Source organism: Sebastes umbrosus, chromosome 5, assembly GCF_015220745.1.
Source record: "Sebastes umbrosus isolate fSebUmb1 chromosome 5, fSebUmb1.pri, whole genome shotgun sequence".
NCBI classification, from domain to species: Eukaryota; Metazoa; Chordata; class Actinopteri; order Perciformes; family Sebastidae; genus Sebastes; species Sebastes umbrosus.
The window spans coordinates 3,949,444-3,967,995 of record NC_051273.1 but is presented as its reverse complement, the minus strand read 5'-3'; the positions used below and the strand labels follow the sequence as shown (position 1 = coordinate 3,967,995).

General features: G+C 42.2%; 1 protein-coding gene across 15 annotated transcripts in view; it reads left to right on the top strand.

The window, feature by feature from the left end:
• Window positions 1-5,264: 5,264 nt before the first annotated feature.
• The window catches only part of ptprsa (protein tyrosine phosphatase receptor type Sa), a 278,620-nt gene continuing 265,332 nt past the window's right edge, over window positions 5,265-18,552 (top strand). For 10 of the 15 annotated variants that reach the window (XM_037769716.1, XM_037769714.1, XM_037769722.1 and 7 more), the window contains exon 1: window positions 5,265-5,667. The gene's annotated coding sequence lies outside the window, so the exon portion shown is untranslated. The remainder of the gene's footprint in view (window positions 5,668-18,552) is intronic. The other 5 variants (XM_037769719.1, XM_037769720.1, XM_037769723.1 and 2 more) reach the window with 4 other exon arrangements.

Here is an 18,552-nt window from a genome sequence, read left to right as displayed (position 1 = left end):
AATTTATTGGGAGTAACAACAGGTGTACAGAAACATACAAATAGAGAACAAATGTAAACAATTGTCCCTCCATATTTTGATATTTTCACCCACCCCAAAGCCCCCTCCCACCCAACCCTCACCCATTGCCGAATCAAAACGGATAAAGATCAAAAAACAAAGTTAAATTAAATTTAAAAAAAAAAAAATAATAATAATAATAATAATAATAATAATAATAATAATAATAATAATAATAATAAATTAAAATAAAATAAAGTGCACATTGACAGTAATGATAATTATTGGATGAATCCCAAACTACAGATAAAATAGGCTGATAAATTTGACCATGTAAAAATGGACAATTTAAATGTTAGTGGTCAATTCTGTTTACATAAATCAAACTTTATGATGTCATACAATTTAGCTGATGGAGAGAAATACATTTCATATGCCATAAGTCCATTAGTCTGCCCAAATACACTACATCCGAATAAAATTAAAACATATACTACAAAAAATTAAAAAATACAAGCGGTCTTAATCATACGGAAGCACGGTCAGTCGGTCAACATCAGATACGAGGGGCTGCCAGGTATAATAAAATTTCCGGGCTGATCCGCGAATGGCAAGTTTAATTTTATATCATATCCTCCATCAGGGATGATGACGAAGGGGATGCAGAGGACTTTCAAAGGAGTAATATCCTTCTGCGAGCAAGAAGATAAGTGAAAGCAATGATGTATAGCTGCACTGATGTGCAATGTTCAACTGACTCAGGAACGCCAAATATAGCTATAGCTAAAGGAGCACCAGAAATGTATCAATTTAGAGCATGACCAGAACATGTGTGTTAGGTCAGCTGGGGATTGATTTTATTTTATGCATTGTTTTTTTACATATTTCCTGTTTAGATAACATTAGATCTATTACATTATTATCTATTACAATCACAGCAGAGTGGAGTTGGACAACTGCAGTAACACATGGTGCACACCTGGAGAGTATGTGATAGCCCTTTACTACGCTTTGGAGATTGACAAGTTAATTGACTCAAGGCACGATACAAATGAAATAATTCTGCTCCTCTCACTCTGAGATTAACTGCGAAAGATTTGTATTAGAAACCAACGGATTTCATTGCTGTAGCCTTTTTCATTGTTAATGCTGTAACCCTGAAAGGGGCTACTGCAGCTGAGACTCACTGGCTTCTATTAATACTTTGTAGTATAGCTGGCTTTTTTCATTACTGGGGTTTCTTTCTGATTCATCCACCTTGAAGGCACAGCAAGGTTGCTATAGACGTTTTACCCCGAGAATATTACGTTAACTGTTTTATTGATTGGTCTTACTGATGTAAATTGAATTTATGGAAATGTAGCCATTTACGTTACAGTAATGTCACCTCTCTAAATGTCTCCAGTGAAGGAAAATCTGCATTTGCAAAATATGTAACTTTCTTTCTTATTTCGGTGTACACCCTCCTTGATGCAAGAAAAGATAATCTATTTTACATATACTACATGCCACGCAGCAAAAGCACAAATTTACACAGCGAAAGTCAGCTAGACATAAATATTAATATGTTAGAATCTACAACATTGTGACAACAAGCTCACTTATAAAATCCTAAATTCAACCCTGTTGACTTTTTGCTCGCGGTGCCTGATGCCCCCTAACTGAAGTGAGTACACATTATCAAAGGAGCGTCCAATTATCTGAAGTAAAGGCAAAGACAGGCAAAGGACAATCAAATTATCAGTGCAGGGGACTTAAATGCTTTAGTTGGGCTTAAAGGTCACACATGGTCCTGTCTAGCTCAGTGGGTAGAGAGTGGCTCCGACACATCCAAGGTTAGAAGTCTGATCCCTGCTGGGGCCACAAATGATGAAATTGTTGGCTCTTGTGGGGTGCTTTCCAGTTCTTCATTTATGCATCCTCGTCTCTTTGTTGCACCAGCCCATGACGCGGGAATCGGTTGAGGACTGCCACGCATATTTTGTCAGATCTTTTTTTAACATTTAGGGGGTTTTCTTTCTCTTTTATGTTTTGAAAAGACAGACAGAATGGAAACAAGTGGCTGTGTAGATTCATCAAGTTGAGGTGCTGAGTGTGACTTGTATTTGCATTTGGCACAACCATCATGTGTATGTAGATGTTCATATTGTGATTAAAGCTTCAGTAGGCAGAATATTTTCTTTCAGCATATTGTAATTCAAGTGCTCTGAGAGATAACCAGACTTCTGCACCTCCTCATGGCTGTTTTTAGGCTTTAAAAAATCTGGAGATTTGGCCAATCACAGATCATTTCAGAGAGAGAGCGTTCCTATTGAGCGTTCCTATTGGCTGTGCTCCGGCTGGTGGGCGGTGCTTGGTATTTCCTCAACTGTTGTCAACATGGCTGCCGGGTCACAGACTTTCTCATTTTAAAGCTAAACAGTACACTACTAGATGTTTCTGAAAACATATTGATTCATATTCATCATCATATTTGATCAGCGCTGCCTAGTTTGACCATTTGATCGGAGTTCCCGAGTGATTGACAGCTACTCAGAGACGACAGTCTTCAGCTTAGCTCTGATTGGTTGTTTTTCTCCGATCTGTGAAATCTTGCAGATGCCATTAGGAGGACACCGGAGGACACAGAGGCACATGTTTTTTTTTCAGATTACCTGTCTCATGCACTACTGTCAGGATATAGCGGTAGTTTTATAAAAATAACTTTTTTTAATCATATTTGCTCCATGCTACCCACTGCAGCTATAAGGTTAACAATAGTAACACATTTAATGTGCTTGGGAATTATTAAACCAACATGCCTTTGAGAGGAGTCCATTCATTAAAGGAACAGTGTGTAACATTTCGGGGGATCTATTAGCAGAAATTGAATATAATAACCGTTGTGTTTTCGTTAGCTTACAATGACCCCTTCATATCTACATAGGGAGTGGGTCTTCTTCACGTAGTCCGCCATGTTGCTTCGCCATGTTTCTATAGTAGCACATAACGGACAAACCAAACTTTGGCTCTAGCGAGAGCCTTTCTCATTTTTACGTTATCTGAAGGCCGCCGTAGTTCTCCGACAACATGGTATACCGCCAACCTCTGTCTGACTTCCGTTGCTCCTAAAGTAGTGTTATTATAGTACGGATGGCCTCTGAGCGAGGCGAACAGCGTTACCTCGGTTTTGCACTCACGTTACCGCAGTCTTGGAAAGGGGGGAGTGATCAGAGGGGTACTCAGTTGGTTGCAATCTGCAACCACACCACTAGATGCCGCCAGATCCTACACACTGTACTTTTAACGTTATCATTGGTGGCCTCATTTGAGCATGCCTATGGTTTGTTTTATCTTAATGAATAGTTTGTAATATTAGTTTGCTGTGCGTATGTGGGACACTACACAGCTCCATTCTGAAGGATACCTCATATCTTGTTTACACCAATCAATGAATATAACAGTTAAGATGTATGTAGGGGGTATGTATGTATGTATGGGGGTCCTCTGGGTGCTGCAATTGAAAAAACAAGCAGATCCACTGACTTGAGGACTCACGGATGTGAATGTGTTGGTGAATGTGTTTTCCCTGTGATGTATTGGTAAGTCAATGACCTGTCCTGTTTATCCGTCCTCTGTTTATATTCCCCCACCCCATAGCATGAATACAGATAAGTGGGAATTTATAATACAAACTGGATGGAAGGATGGTCTGAGAGATGACAGTAATGTGTTGAATACTGTGTTTTCCAGCGTCCACCAACACGGTGCCGCTTGAGGATAAGTGCCCCCCCTCCCTTAAGGACCATGCCCATGCAGTATGAGGAGAATCATGAATGGCCGAGCTCCATTCCAGCTTGTCCCTGCGAGAGCATCGTGCACCAATATATAGAGTAGAGGAAAGCAGCAGTCCTGCCACTTTAAAGATTTGATTAAGTAAAACCTGCAGCTGAAGTTGATTGATTAAACGCCCTGGCAGTCTTTTTTTCTTTCAGCAAGCAGCCAGCAGCAAAGTCTGGGATGCAGAAAATACCTTCTAGCTTGCTCATTCATTGTGAGGAATTTAAATGCATTTTGAAGATACTTTAAATATGCTAGTTAAAAATAGGCTGTTAGTCACTGTCACTGTTTTTCTTGATTCATATTTTGTAAAAAATATATATATATCACAGCAAGGGGACAATAAGCCATCAACTTTAAGCATTTTGTGCAGTGGAACAATTCCTCCATAGTCCCATTTACAACAATTGCATTTCCTAAATGATTCCCACTCAAAACAAACAAGACCAAATGAGTTGTTAAAGCCCCTCTTTTATTTGCAGTGTAGCATACACAATGAACCTCACCTATAACTCTGATAAGGAGATGGTGATGCTTTATCTTTAAGATGCTCCGGCTGCACTGTGGAGGTGGGAGGCTGCCTCGTGCTCATTGGTCCGTTTCATGCTACCTTACCTCCCCTCTTATCCCGGGTAAAGGCAGGCTGACGATGCTACTGGACGATACCTTCAGTGAGGCGTGGAGGGGAACGGCATGACTTCATCACGTCAAGTGGAGCACTGCAAAAAAACACATCCTCAAAAGCAAGTAGTTGTACAGCTTTGTGCACACCTTAAATTTAAACATATGAAAACAAAGTGTTTCAACTGCTAAAAAAAAAAAAACACATGTCAGATTATTGTGATAATAGAATAGAATAGAGACTTTATTGTCATTGTCATGGAAAACAACGAAAAACAGTAAAGCAGCTCTTGGCAGTAAAAGCAAACATTAAAAGCAAACATAAAAAACATTCAAATCAAAATATAGACAAATAAATGGATCATAAAGTGCACATATTTTATTGTACAGCTTAGTGTTGCAAGCTTCACATCTTAATTTAAACATATGTTGGTTTATAGACTGTTGTAATTGCAAACAGTGGATTGCATATATGAAAACAGCCTTGAAAAAAGGGAAAAAATAAAGTGTTAAAAAAAATAATTTAAACATATGAAAAAAAAGTGTTTCAACTGCTCAAAAAAACACATGTCAGATTATTCTGATCATGTATTACATGGTTCATTTTTAATACTAGGAAATAAGATGTTTGCATCCCACTGAGTTAATGATCTCCCCAAATGAAAATTTAAATATCCAGTGCTATAGATTCAATGAATATTTTAAGTGCATATATAAAACAAGGTGCCATAAAGAAAGATTGGGATGATGAGATGAGGGGGGGGGTGATAGAAGATGGAGATGGAGAGAGGAGCCGTGAGTTGAGGGGTGGCTGGAGGAGAGGGAGGGCCGGACGCATGACATCATTCCCTCAGCTTCCCTGCGCGGACAGAGCTCTGGTTTCTCCAAAGTGCGCACGGCGGATGCTGCTGATGCTGCTGAGGGAGCGACTCCTCCTGCCTCCTGTACCCAGACAGACGCGTCCTGAGCAAAACCTGCGCTCCTGGAGGGTGGTGGATATTATTAAAAACCATTCTTTATTAACCCGGCAAGAGGAAAAACCCAAGAACCGCTCTTCCTCCTCACTACTGGACCTGCCGAAAGGGACGCACACATTTCACAGAAAAAACACCCGGGGATTTATTGCCTGCTTGTTTGAAACCATGAAGATGTGAGGGTTTATTTATAAGCTGAGAAGAAAGAAAGAAAGAAAGAAAGAGAGGAACTCCGAGGCTGAGACACAAAAAGGTAGGCACACTTCCACTCTCGCTTTTTTTTTTTTTTCCCTGCTACTTTTGTCTGCACAGGTATATGTTTTTTATTTTATACAAGAGCTGGGAATTTGAATCACGGTTGAACAAACAAAAAAAAAAGGCATGTGGGGTATTTGGTGTGCGTTATTTAACACCACCAGCTCAGAGACGCATGAGGCAAGTGCCCAAAGAGGAGCATCATCTCAGAATACTGCAAAGAGGCTGCTACGGAGCTTTGCGATGGATGGAGAGGAGAGAGAGATGCTCGATAGTCCCGGACTCAGCGGGAGATCTGACTCTGCCACCGCAAAGCTGCTGCTGCTGCTGCTGGTTGGTGAGCAGAGCATCTCTGCTGCTGTTTGAGCACGAAGCATATATCCATCATTCACTGTGAACGACGGCTTCCCTTCCATTCCCCCACTGAGAGTTCATTACAATTTGAATTTAATCTCCCCCAAATAAAAGAAACCTGACGGATGGTTCATCAGCAGCAGAGAGGAGAGAGAAGATTCTCAAGAATGTCTCTTATACACCACTTGTATGCGCTGGATCTGGATGGTTTTGGAGCATAACGCATATTTGTGAATCATCTTCTTTTTTTTTTTCGGGCGGAGGTGTGTGTGTGTGTGTGTGTGTGTGTGTGTGTGTGTGTGTGTGTGTGAGGGGGGGTGCTCCATCTCCATCTAACAAGTGCATCTCCAGCTTCATTAGCCAAGTCAGCCGTGAGAAGCTTTTTGCATTAGAATGCACTGGTATTCATGAACAACGCCAGTGGATCAGGAGACATCCAGTTCTTGTATGGGCATCAATCGGAAATGCAATTTTCGATATTTCACTTCTCTCCCTCCCTCCTTCTCTCTCTCTCCATCTGTGTGTGTGTGTGTGTGTGTGGACCGGTTGTTTGATGTGATGTAGAAAGCCTATATAAGGTCCAGCCTGCATGTTGGACTTTTTGAGAGTATAGGACTGTAGTTTTTTTGGTCTATATACACCCTTTGGACCGGATTTGCCTTTTGCGCATCACGTTGTCAATGGCGTGTAAAAAAAAAAGGAGTTGGGCTTATTTCGAGGTGCGCAACTCGAGCTTTTTCTCCCATGAATCTACAGCCTCCACTGAGGTGGAGTCAGTCAGCACGGCAATGACACTGACTTTTTCTTCTTGAAGTGCTGCTGCTGCATGCTCTTGTTGAATGCTGGATGCTGGATGGACACTCCGACTTGAATGACTGCTGAATGCGTGTATATTTGTAAAATATTTGATGTTAAATGAGGAATATAAAAAAAAAACTAGCTCAAGAATATCTCAAACTTTCAAATTGGTCATAATTTTTTAAAACAGCTCTGCTTTTGCTGTCTTTATTTCCCCCCTTTTTATGATGGTTATTCCGAAATTACGCACAGATCTACTGCCACATAATGAGGCTCCATTAGACTGGAAATGATACAACATAATGATACAGATTTAAAAGATTTGTGTCCTTTATTTCTAAGAAAACCAGTGCAGATAATCTTTTTTTTCCTCATTATATTAAAGCATTAGAGAAGATTTCTAGGTGTTGAAACGTTTTGCCACAGAACAATCTATTTTTTTTTTTTCGCCCTGAAGTTGTGCCATTTTCCATCTTTGTTCCGTCTCCTGTTTCGATCGCAACGAGCGCATCCCGCGTCTGCAAAGCTCATAAAAGCCAGAGAAGAGAGAACAATATCTCGCCAGCGCCCGGGTTGTTAAAAGAAAATGGCTTTATTCATTTTTCTTTGTACCCGTGGTAACTTAGTTATAGCTTTTTTATGGTGCCTGGGAATGGCTTACAGGCTCGCACTGCAATGTAATGTAATCAAATTTATGATGTTGCTGTGTATTACAATTCCCTGTTATGCTCTGTCACATGAGAAAATTTGGAGTGACCCCCCCACCCCCCTTCACCCTCCTCAAAACACACACACACACACACACACACACACTCACAGCAGAAGGAGCATGCAAGGCAGGTTAACATCCACCAGTGGATTTGTATGAGAAGGAGCACACACACACACACACACACTCCTCGCTTGCACCCAACCTCTCTGGAAATAGTCCAGTCCTTTCTAAATTATATTCAGACTTATGCTACTGCAGATTTATTCTGGCAACCAATCATATGCTTCTTGCCTTTTCCATATTTCATGCACTTTCAAAAAAAAAAAAAAAATAACAGTAGAAAGTTTGGCCTCATGCGAGCAAGACATTAAAATATGTGGAGCTGAACCACAGTGATGAAAGAAATGATGTAATGCATGAGTTGGTGTATGCAGACAGACACACAGAGATTTGCACTCTCTCTGCTCGCCTTTGTGATGTCACATCTTTTCATGCACGACATCACCCGTGGGATTTTTAGGCTACTATTTGTAAGACGTTAATATTTCAGTTGAAATTCTAATACTCATCCCTTGCTCCAGCATGTGTTTTGCAATCTCCAGTCCTCCTCTTGATATTGAGATGTGGTGGTGCCATCCAATGATCACTACTACGACAGGAGGGAGTCACTCACTCGCTGCTGTCTTAACAGACAGGCCTGTGGAAGGACAGCTATTACTGCAGTCCCTCCGTCAGACTTAATGGGCTGGACACGTTTTATGAAGCGTCTCCTGGCTCGGCGTTTGCTCGTGGAGCAGTCAAATAGCCATGTTGGACATGCATAGAGGCCACACACACTCTAAAAAGCCGTGTTTCATCATTGGTTCTTCTAAGATCTTACAGCAGCAGTGGGTAGAAATGGAGTAGTTATGATTAAAACAAGTTATTTTTTATAAAACAATCACTATATCCTGACAGTAGTGCATGAGACAGGTAATCTGAAAAAAATTGTGCGCCTCTGTGTCCTCCGGTGCTCTTAATGGCATCTGCAAGATTTCACAGTCCGGAGAAAAAACACCATCACAGCTGAGCTGGAGCCTGTCGTCTCTGACCAGCTGTCAATCACTCGTGATCTCCAATCAAACTAAGCAGCGCTGATCAAATATGAATTCATATTCTGTTACTGTAAAGCCTATTTCGTGCATGAAATGTTTTCAGAAACATCTTGTAGTGTACTGTTTAGCTGTAAAATTAGAAAGTTTGCTCCGGCTGGTGGGCGGTGCTTCGTATTTCCTCAACTGATCTCAACATGGCTGCCGGGTCACAAACTTTCTCATTTTACAGCTAAACAGTACACTACAAGATGTTTCTGAAAATATTTTATGCGAGATGTTTTCATATTTGATCAGTGATGCATAGTTTGCCCATTTGATCAGAGTTCGCAAGTGATTGACAGCTGCCTCTGTTGAATGAACAGCCAATAGGAACGCTCTCTCTCTGAAATGACCTGTGATTGAACAAAGTCTCCCGTCATGGGATAGATTTTTTAAAGCCTGAAAACAGAGCCATGAGGAGGTGCAGAACTATCTCTCAGAACACTTGAATTACAATATTCTGAAAGGATATTGTGGAATTCTTGCCCAATGATGCGAAAAACATTCTGCTTACTGCAGGTTTAATGGAGCCAGTGAGGACTTTAAGGTGCTTCACTAGTTAAAATAAAGTAGCTTAGTAGTTCAGATAGCTGAGGTACAATGTGAAATCCTAGGTTTTGGTTCAGTCAGGTGTGTGTTTTTTTTGTAGGAAGTGATCCCTCTCTTTGTCTTCTCCTTACCTCTCATACATATCACCCTGCACTATCACCAAGTCAAATATTGAAATGACAAAACTGTCATTATGAAGCCCATTTAATTTTTAGAGTGCAGAGCATCACGGGTCACCTTTTAGTGAGGTGGCTCTCGGTAATGGAGACGAGGCAGGTTAGCTTTGTCACTGTGTACACTTCTTAAGTTGACATCCATCAAGCAGCCTCTCTGTATGTATGAGATGGGTGATTGGATGGCATGCCCAAGCATCCGTTGTTTTCTCCTGCAGAAAGGCACTTCAATCACGCTCACCTGTCACCAGCCAGGCAGCGAAGAAGATTCAGGCATGTGAGAAACACATTGCAAATGCACACAGTGACAGACACGCACCTACTTACACACATACACACGCATGCACGTATACTTTTATTATATTTACAAGATGAGCAATAAGTCACATTCCGCAGTCTCATTAAAGGCCACCGAGCCTCAGTGTGTGGCCGTGTCATTAATGCAGTCAAAATGAAAACAGATGCGGACGGCTGGCAGAGCTGTTTAAGGGAAGCTAAACATGTAAAGCAAGAGAGAGGAGACGGAAGAGAGAGAGAGGAGAAAATCTTTAATCATAAGCACACTTTATGGAGAGCTTCGCCCATATGCACTGCGGCAGTCTAATTACCCGGATAGTGCTTGTTAGTTGTCACCTCCAGATAAACAGCGGGCTATCTTTTTTTCTTTCATGTTTTCCTCCACGCCTGTGGCAGAATTTGAAATTCCAAGGAACCAAAATGTAAATTTCCGAGTGTCCCATCCTCACCTCCACCCCTTAAACCACATGGAAACACACCAAAGTCATCTGTTTTTCACCGGTCAGGGTAAATAGAACCAGTGAAAGACTGACATCTCTCACCAAAACTCCAGTAGTTGGCATTACAGAGGTAATTTCCATTTGAGTTAATCATTAAAGAAAAGCAAAGGAGGGGTTGCATAATGTGACAGAGCATTTTTGTGCTCAGCCTTCTGTCCAACGGTGCCATATTGTACAGTAAATCTTGTCAGGAAGCATATGGTCCTCAAATCCATATGCAAATGAGTGCTGGAATATTCTTGCAGCAGAGAAAAGGAACTGTCCTTGCGTCTTTTGAACACTGGTTTGTCATTTCAAATGGCTAAGATATAAGCTCTTTAGAGGGAAGTCTTGACTGCCAGAATGAGGGCAAAAAATGCACTATATTCACCAGTTTTCCACGAACATTCTGACCTGGTTTAAGCCCACCGTGGAGCTTGACACTTTAATGGCTTTGATGTGTACAAATTTTCCTGGTACACGCCCAAGATGTCAAGAAGGGAGGAGATGGGCGATCCTGGAGTAAAGCATGATTTCCCCTCCATTCCCAGGAAGGAGAGGAAAGACCACTCACTTGTGAGGGATGGAGGGTAAAAGCCTCAGGGACCTTCTCTCGCTGTCAAATTATGTTAAGCTTCATTTCAAAACACCATTCCATCAAGCAACGTCTATTTATGTCTCTCAGCAACAACTCCAATCAAAACAATGTGAAAGGGTTAAAGTGGCAGGAGGAAGTGCACCTTTATTTCCTGCGTGGAGGGTTTGATTATGTTATTTTCACATTAATCACAGAAGTGCATGGACACTATTGAGGGAAAATGTAACCTTGTCAGAGTTCAGTTTCACTGGTGAGAAGCACACATCATAATCACCGAGGTTTCAGGTTAAAGCAGCATGTTAAGCGTTCAAAGGCTCTTTACTCAAGGATAATTGCAGTGGTAATGTGTGTGTTTAGACAACCTGAGAATAGAATGCGTCCACTCCAGGTGTAGTCTAAAATACACAGTCAGAGGGGACATATCAGTGAAGGGGGTCAACTGTGGGGCAAACTACATTCTGTGCAATATGTCCCATCTTTATATGATGCATTTTCCATGTGAAAACAATATTAAAGCAGTCATTTGTCAATGAGAAAATATTATTTTACTTGAAACCGATGCAGAATGGAATATATAAGCGGAAATATATATTTCTTGAAATATGTGTCACTTGCGTTTTTAATGTTTATAACAAAGTCTTACATTACAGGCAGTGGAAATTGAGATGACTGTGTCCACACAGCACCCTCTACGCTAATGTAAAAAATATATATATTGATAGTAAACCTAGTTAAACCTGCAGAAGCCGCAATATTTTTGGCATCATTGTGCAAAAAATCCATAATAACCTTTCAGCATATTGTAATTCAAGTGTTCTGAGAGATACTTCTGCACCTCCTCATGGCTCTTTTTTCAGGTTTTAAAAAACTTAGCCCATGACGGGAGACTTTGACCAATCACAGGTCATTTCAGAGAGAGCGTTCCTATTGAGTGTTCCTATTGGCTGTTCATTCAACGGAGGCAGCTGTCAATCACTCGTGAAGGATGTGAATGAACGGTGGTGTATTGGCGTTGTTTTGTACTACAACTCTATGTACTGCTGCTGCACTTTAGTGCCAAAAAAAAATATCCAAGATCATTCCCAGCAACTACAGTGAATGGTTTTGGTAACTAGGTGGTGTTGTGACTCTTACTGTGTCTCGTTATTGTATGCTTTGGATCAAACCTTAAAGCTGCAGTGGGTAGAAATGGAGCAAATATGATTAAAACAAGTTATTTTTATAAAACTGTCACTATGTCCTGACAGTAGTACATGAGACACGTAATCTGAAAAAAAAAATCACGTACATTTGTGTCCTCCAGTGCTCCTAATGGCATCTGCAAGATTTCACAGACTGGAGGAAAACAACCCGAGCTGGAGGCTGCCGTCTCTGAGCAGCTGTCAATCACTCAGGAACTCCGATCAAACGTTCAAACTAGGCAGCGCTGATCAAATATGAATCAATATTCTGTTACTGTAATGCCTATTTTTCTCCTCAAATGTTTTCAGATACATCTTGTAGTGTGCATTTTAGCTCTAAAATGAGAAAGTTTGTGACCCAGCAGCCGTGTTGAGATAAGCCAAAGTCTCCCGTCACAGGCTAGATTTTTTTAAAACCTGAAAACAGAGCCATGAGGAAGTGCAGAAGTCTCTCATAACACTTGAATTACAATATGCTGAAAGGTTATTATGGAATTTTTTGCCAAATGATACCAAAAACATCCTGCCTACTGCAGGTTCAATGACAACTTTGTTGCTGTAACATTGCAAATTATGATAGATTATGGGGATACAGATAATGATAATTTTTGTTGAAGTGCCCTAACTTTGGGAATAATATCCTTCTCTTTATTAACCACTTGGACCCAGTAGATCTGACTAACTAACAAGCTGTCCGTGTTTGCCAGCTTGGCAGGATGTTTTCCGGAAAGCAGACAATTAGGAAACCCCTCACTGGATGAGACAGATGTAAATCTCCTCTGGGAGAGAAGCTTACAGAGGTTTATTCACCACTGCAGCCACCACACGCTCCCGAGGGTCGTAACTCTTGAAGGTCACGGTAGCATTTCACCTCCCCCCCTTTCTTGCCCATGACAACTCCAGTGGGTATCGCCGAATGTTTCCCGCCATGCTGCTGAGCGGCTGCTGATGGGGATGGTGGGGATCTGTGAGGATGATGCAATTCGACAATGGCAGGAATAACAAAACGCTGTCTGGCCCGTCTACCACTGGCCTGCATCATAGTCAAAGGCATCATAAAGAATGAATGATTCATAGACTGTCTTGGACAGTCATTTATGTTTAATTCAGAGCTGTACTGTAAGGCGTGGGCCATGGTCCTCTTGTGGCATGACGGGGTCGTCACCAGAAGTGGGTGGAGAGTGCAGGCGAAGAGGAGGAGGAGGAAGGAGGAGGTGTGTAGAGTGTCACGCTAGAGCAGGGCAGAATTAAGACAGAGAGAGGAGAGCATTGGCGGTGGCCTTGTACGTTTCATCTGCAGGCCCTAATAAAACCCTCACAGGCCGGCATTGATCTCTCCCAGAATAATCCATTTAGACTGAGCGTGCCTGGCCATGTGGGGCCTCTTCAATTATTTATGGCAGAATGCTGTGCAAGCTTCCGTTGGGATGCAACAATGTGCCCTGGGAAACCTGTGAACTGTGGATTTGCAGGAGTGCAAGGGAGACACAGAGGGTGGAAAAGGAGATATGGCAGAGGGATGGAGAGACATGTGAGGAGGGATGGAGGAAGGAAAGGAAGGAAGGAAGGAGGAAATGAAGGGCAGGTAAATGACACTAAGGGATGCAGGTAGAAGTAGTTGAGAAGAAAGTGGTAGAGGTGAAAAAAAGAAGGAGAAGGGGAGGGAGACAGGAAGGTGAGGAAAGGATGAGAAACATGTAATGCACATATAGTACTGTAGAGATGCATGCAGGAATGTCAATGGAGAGTTATGATAGGGAGGGATGACAAACAAGTCTAGGAAGAGACAGCTGAAACAGAGCAGATCAGACGGAGGAATTTATGAAAGAATGCAAAGACTGAGGGAGGAGGAGGAGGAGGAGGGAAACGTGGCAAGGAGAAACGAGATGGAGGGTCATGGAGGGATAGATGAATAAAGAAATAAGAATAAAAGAGGGATGAGAAGGAGAGAAGGGAAGGAATGAGGAGATGAGTTGAGAAGGAAAGTTGGAGTAAATGGTAGAAAGAAGAGAGATACAACAAGACATTTTAGGAAAGGAGGAGGGAACAGAAGAAAAGGTAGGTGAAGAAGGAAAGGGAGGTAGGGAAGGAGAGATTAGCTGGAAGAGGTCAGGAAGCATGACAGGAAACAAGGTGGAATTATAGATGAGACGAAGAGGAAGAGATGACTGGAAATGAGGCAGAGATATAGATGTATAGCCTATAGGAAGAGGGTGGAGAATGGGACCTTTTTAAAGCAAGTCATGAACAACTATTGATCATGGCAAAGTCGTGGTTGCTCTTGTGCTACGTTCAGACACGTCAGCTTGACTGTCTGTGTAGTTGATCGTTATTTCTGCTACACTCACCTTTAACTCGCAGTAGGCAGAATATTTTTGGCATTATTGGGCAAAAATCCCTTAATAACCTTTCAGCATATTGTAATTCAAACATTCTGAGAGATGACTAGACTTCTGCAGCTCCTCATGGCTCTGCTTTCAGGGTTTAAAAAATCTATGTTCTTTGTTCAATCACAGGTCATTTCAGAAAGAGAGAGAGAGTGTTCCTATTGGCTGTTCAGTCAACGGAGGCAGCTGTCAATCACTCGTGAACTCCGATCAAACGGTCAAACTAGGCAGCGCTGCTCAAGTATGAATCAATATTCTGTTACTATAATGCCAATTTCTCGCGTAAAATGTTTTCAGAAACATCTTGTAGTGTACTGTTTAGCTGTAAAATGAGCAACAGAATATTGATTCATATTTGATCAGCGCTGCCTAGTTTGATCGTTTGATCGGAGTTGGCGAGTGATTGACAGCTGCTCAGAGAGGACAGGCTCCAGCTCGGCTCTGATTGGTTGTTTTCCTCCGGTCTGTGAAATCTTGCAGATGCCATTAGGAGCACCGGAGGACACAGAGGCACATGATTGTTTTCAGATTACCTGTCTAATGCACTACTGTCAGGATATAGTGACCGTTTTATAAAAATAACGTTTTTCAATAATAATTGCTCCAATCTGCCTACTACAGCTTTAATGCAACACTTCACTCCACCTGATTCAAGACGACAAAAGAAACAAGACGATTCCATCCCATTGGGAGATTTCTTTCATAGTTTAAGTGGACGAATGTTTTTTTTTTGCAGCATACTGAAACTGTACGCTCAGAGCTACATATCATAACCTCCCCGCTGTTTGCCCGATCTATAGTCTGCTTAGCAGCTCACACTTGGCTGTCATAAATCCAGACAGATTTGTCTTACCTGTTCCCCCAGCATTCATCATCGAGCTCTCTTCCTATTGCTGTAATTCCCAGCACCATTAAGGCTTTCCGCCCATCGCCTGCTGCCGAATGCGGATTTCTGATCCAGCGGAAGACAACTGGAATTGAAATTTCCATTTTCTACGGTCGGTTTGATTACGTCTGGCACATTTTGAGAGGGTATACCCTTATTTCACAAGGGCTCTGACCCTTGTGACCTCTCTAAAGCTTTTATTGAAACATAACGTAGACATTTTTAGTACAATTTCCACAATTTGGACATGAGCTCCTCCACCTCAGGCAGTAGTAGCCCTTCTACAAGTACCTCTTTTCTTCATTTAGTATATTTAGCATTTTAGAAGTTTTATCTACCTTACAATAATGCTGCGGACATTTCATATTTAGATTCATAATCCTATATCACAACATAAACTCTCCGGAAGACTCCTACATTGATTTCTCACAGCAAACAAAAGGAGACGCAACCTCAAAGGAATGGAGCTGTAGTTTAGCAGGCATGCAGGAAAAAAAGGACTTTGCAAAGGCTATTACGTTGGCTGTGTCAAACAGCCTATAATCAGATGGGCTAAACGGTGTATACGGCATAGCTATTAGCTAACGATAGCATACCAGCAGGTTCTCTGTTTAATTAGTAGGACCCCATTTTCCCACCACTTGTCGTTCTCCGAAGCAGCCACCGAGGATTTATTGTTTGTCCGCGGCCATTGATTATCGGATTCTAGTAATTGTTTTGCCTTCGCTTGATTAACAAACCTGTGTTTTCTCCAGAGGCGAGCTCAATAACAGCCTTTAATGGCAGGACCCCAGCCAAGCTCCCAACGCTAACGGGGGTGCTGAGGAGAATCAGAGGAGGGGGGCTAGAAGAAGGGAAGAAAAACCTTCCTCATTCTCTCATTTTTGTTGTTTCACACCAACGAGATCGTTCATTAACTAAGGAGCTTTAGTGAATGGTTCCATACACAGATAAGTGTATGGGTGGCCTCTCTGGCTGATGCATCCAGGTGCAACTGTGTTTTGCGATTCCTGTCCGGCACAGTGTGCAGGATGATTGATGATAGATGTGGCTTTTCAAACTCATAGCATTACTGGCATGTTAGGAATTTGAGTATAGCCTGCCTCTTGTTCTTGTTCTTTTCTCTCTCTCTTTTTTTGTGAGGGAGTTTCCAGGGAAAAGTGTATCACAGCTGTGGTAGGAGGTGATGGAGAGGTTTTGGAGCAACTTCAGGTCACGCTTTGGAGCTCAGGGGTTTGGAGAAAGTGAGGGGATAGGGGGGATGGGAGGTAAGCATACTTGTGTATTACTCAGATGTATCTCCTTTCATGAGCCTTGCCTCGAGTCAGACCTTTACCTTTCATTAGGTGTCTTTCACAGATGTAGGACTTGGAGCCTATAACATTCCCTCCCCTCTCCCACGACACCCTGTCTGAACTCTGACTCTAATCCCGAGAGAAAGCGCTTGGAAAAAATCTTTTTTTTCTCTCTTTAGCGGTCATTACAAGGAACACTCTAGTTCCTGGAAGGGTGAGAACATTTAGTTGTTCTGTTCAATACCCAGAAGCGTCCCACTTTTTTTGAACCCAGGACAATTTTCATTGTGCCGTTGAACTCTCAGTAATGCAGGATGTTGCTTCACTCCAGCTGAATATTTTTCATTTCCGATTTGTTTGCAGCTAGAGAAAACATCTTGCCAAGTATAGTACAACACCTCTCCAAAGCTATTCTCTTTATAGAACTCACTCAATTTGTTTTCTCTTCTTTGCTCTTACACATCTGGATCATTTTACCGTCACATGGTTTTTGTTAGGGCACTGCTTCCTAGAAAGTCAAACTGATCTCATGATTGTACTTCTTGAAAGTCTTCCGGTAAGGACTGACTGCCTAAATTCCTATCGAAATGAAGCAATGAGGCAGAATAAACTCAATTTGTTATCTCTTCTTTGCTCTTACACATCTTGATCATTTTACCGTCACATGGTTTTTGTTAGGGCACTGCTTCCTAGGAAGTCAAACTAATCTCATGAACTTCTCAGGTACTTCTTGAAAGTCTTCCGGCAAGGACTGACTGCCTAAATTCCTATCGAAATGAAGCAATGAGGCAGAATAAATACAGAGAGGAGGACTTTTATGCCGGCTGCCATTGTGAGGACTCTAACATAAGGCAGCAGTCTGCCACCTGACTTTTACCTTTTTTCCGCTGTCCATCAGTTTGCGCCGTCAGCTACAGGACGCTGAGGGAGAGGAGGAGCGAGGTCTACTTAAAGGTAATTTATTTCTGCTGTCGCTTTGTTGGGGTGAAGAGGAAGTGACAAACGCGAGCTGGTTGTTTATGAGGCCTGGCTAAGTGCTGGCAGGGCTGCTTTTCCTCTGAGGAAGTTGGCTCTCTGTTTAATTCATGTCCTTGGGAGGTGCATTGCTTTTGTGGCACAGCGTGTGGCAGGCGAGCTAATGAGAGATGAACCTATCTGCTTCTTATTCTCCATCTGCTTTCTCCCACTTTTTGTCCCTGACCCTCTCGCTTTTCTTTCTTCTGTCTGTCTTCTGACCTCTTTTACCCCCCACTCTGTCCTTTTCTTTCCCCATCCAAGCCCTTTTCTTTCTTTTACAAGCCCTGGAGTCAGAAAAAGCAAGAAATGCACACAGAAATCTCTTTCCAATCGCCCCCCAGCTTGCCCTGCTTGTCTGGAATGGAAACATGGAAATGGAGAACCCTCCCTTCCATCATTTCATGCCAAATAAATCAGTCAGACCTTTGACAAACCCCAAATAGGACTGCCGATTTTTCAGAGCCGTCCCGTTCATCAGTTTGATTCATCTTCCCAGCGATGGAAGGCATGCTTTCTTCCCATGTCATCTTTTTTCTCCCCCTCCTACGTTTACGGTCAGTGAGTTAGCGGGGGAGGCTAGGTTACTGCATTCAGTCGTCACTGTTTGAAAAGAAAAGCAGCTCAGTGCAGCACCGGTGGCCAGGCAGTGAGCTCTAAAACACTCAGAGAGATGGACAGCAGAAGGACAGGGTGAACTGAAACGCCGACCTCTCCGACACCTCAGCTCAGCTCCATCCTCTGTCTTTTCCTCCTCCTCCTGTGTACCTTTGTTAAAGTGCTGTTTTAATTGACACAAAGAAAAAGAAAGCTCTCTGGTTATCTAGCTGCCTCTTGTTTCATGTGAGTTAATTTTTTTCCCTCCTGTTCCTTGTCCATCATTCCTCTTCTCTGCGTCTTTGCCTCTTGAGCTCTTCCTTCTTTTCTCTGTGCTCGTGTTTCTCTTTCTCTCTTGTTTCCTCAAGCTCTCTCTCCATTCCCAATCCCCACTGATTGCCTGTGTTGTTCCTCCCTTCCTCTTTCCTCC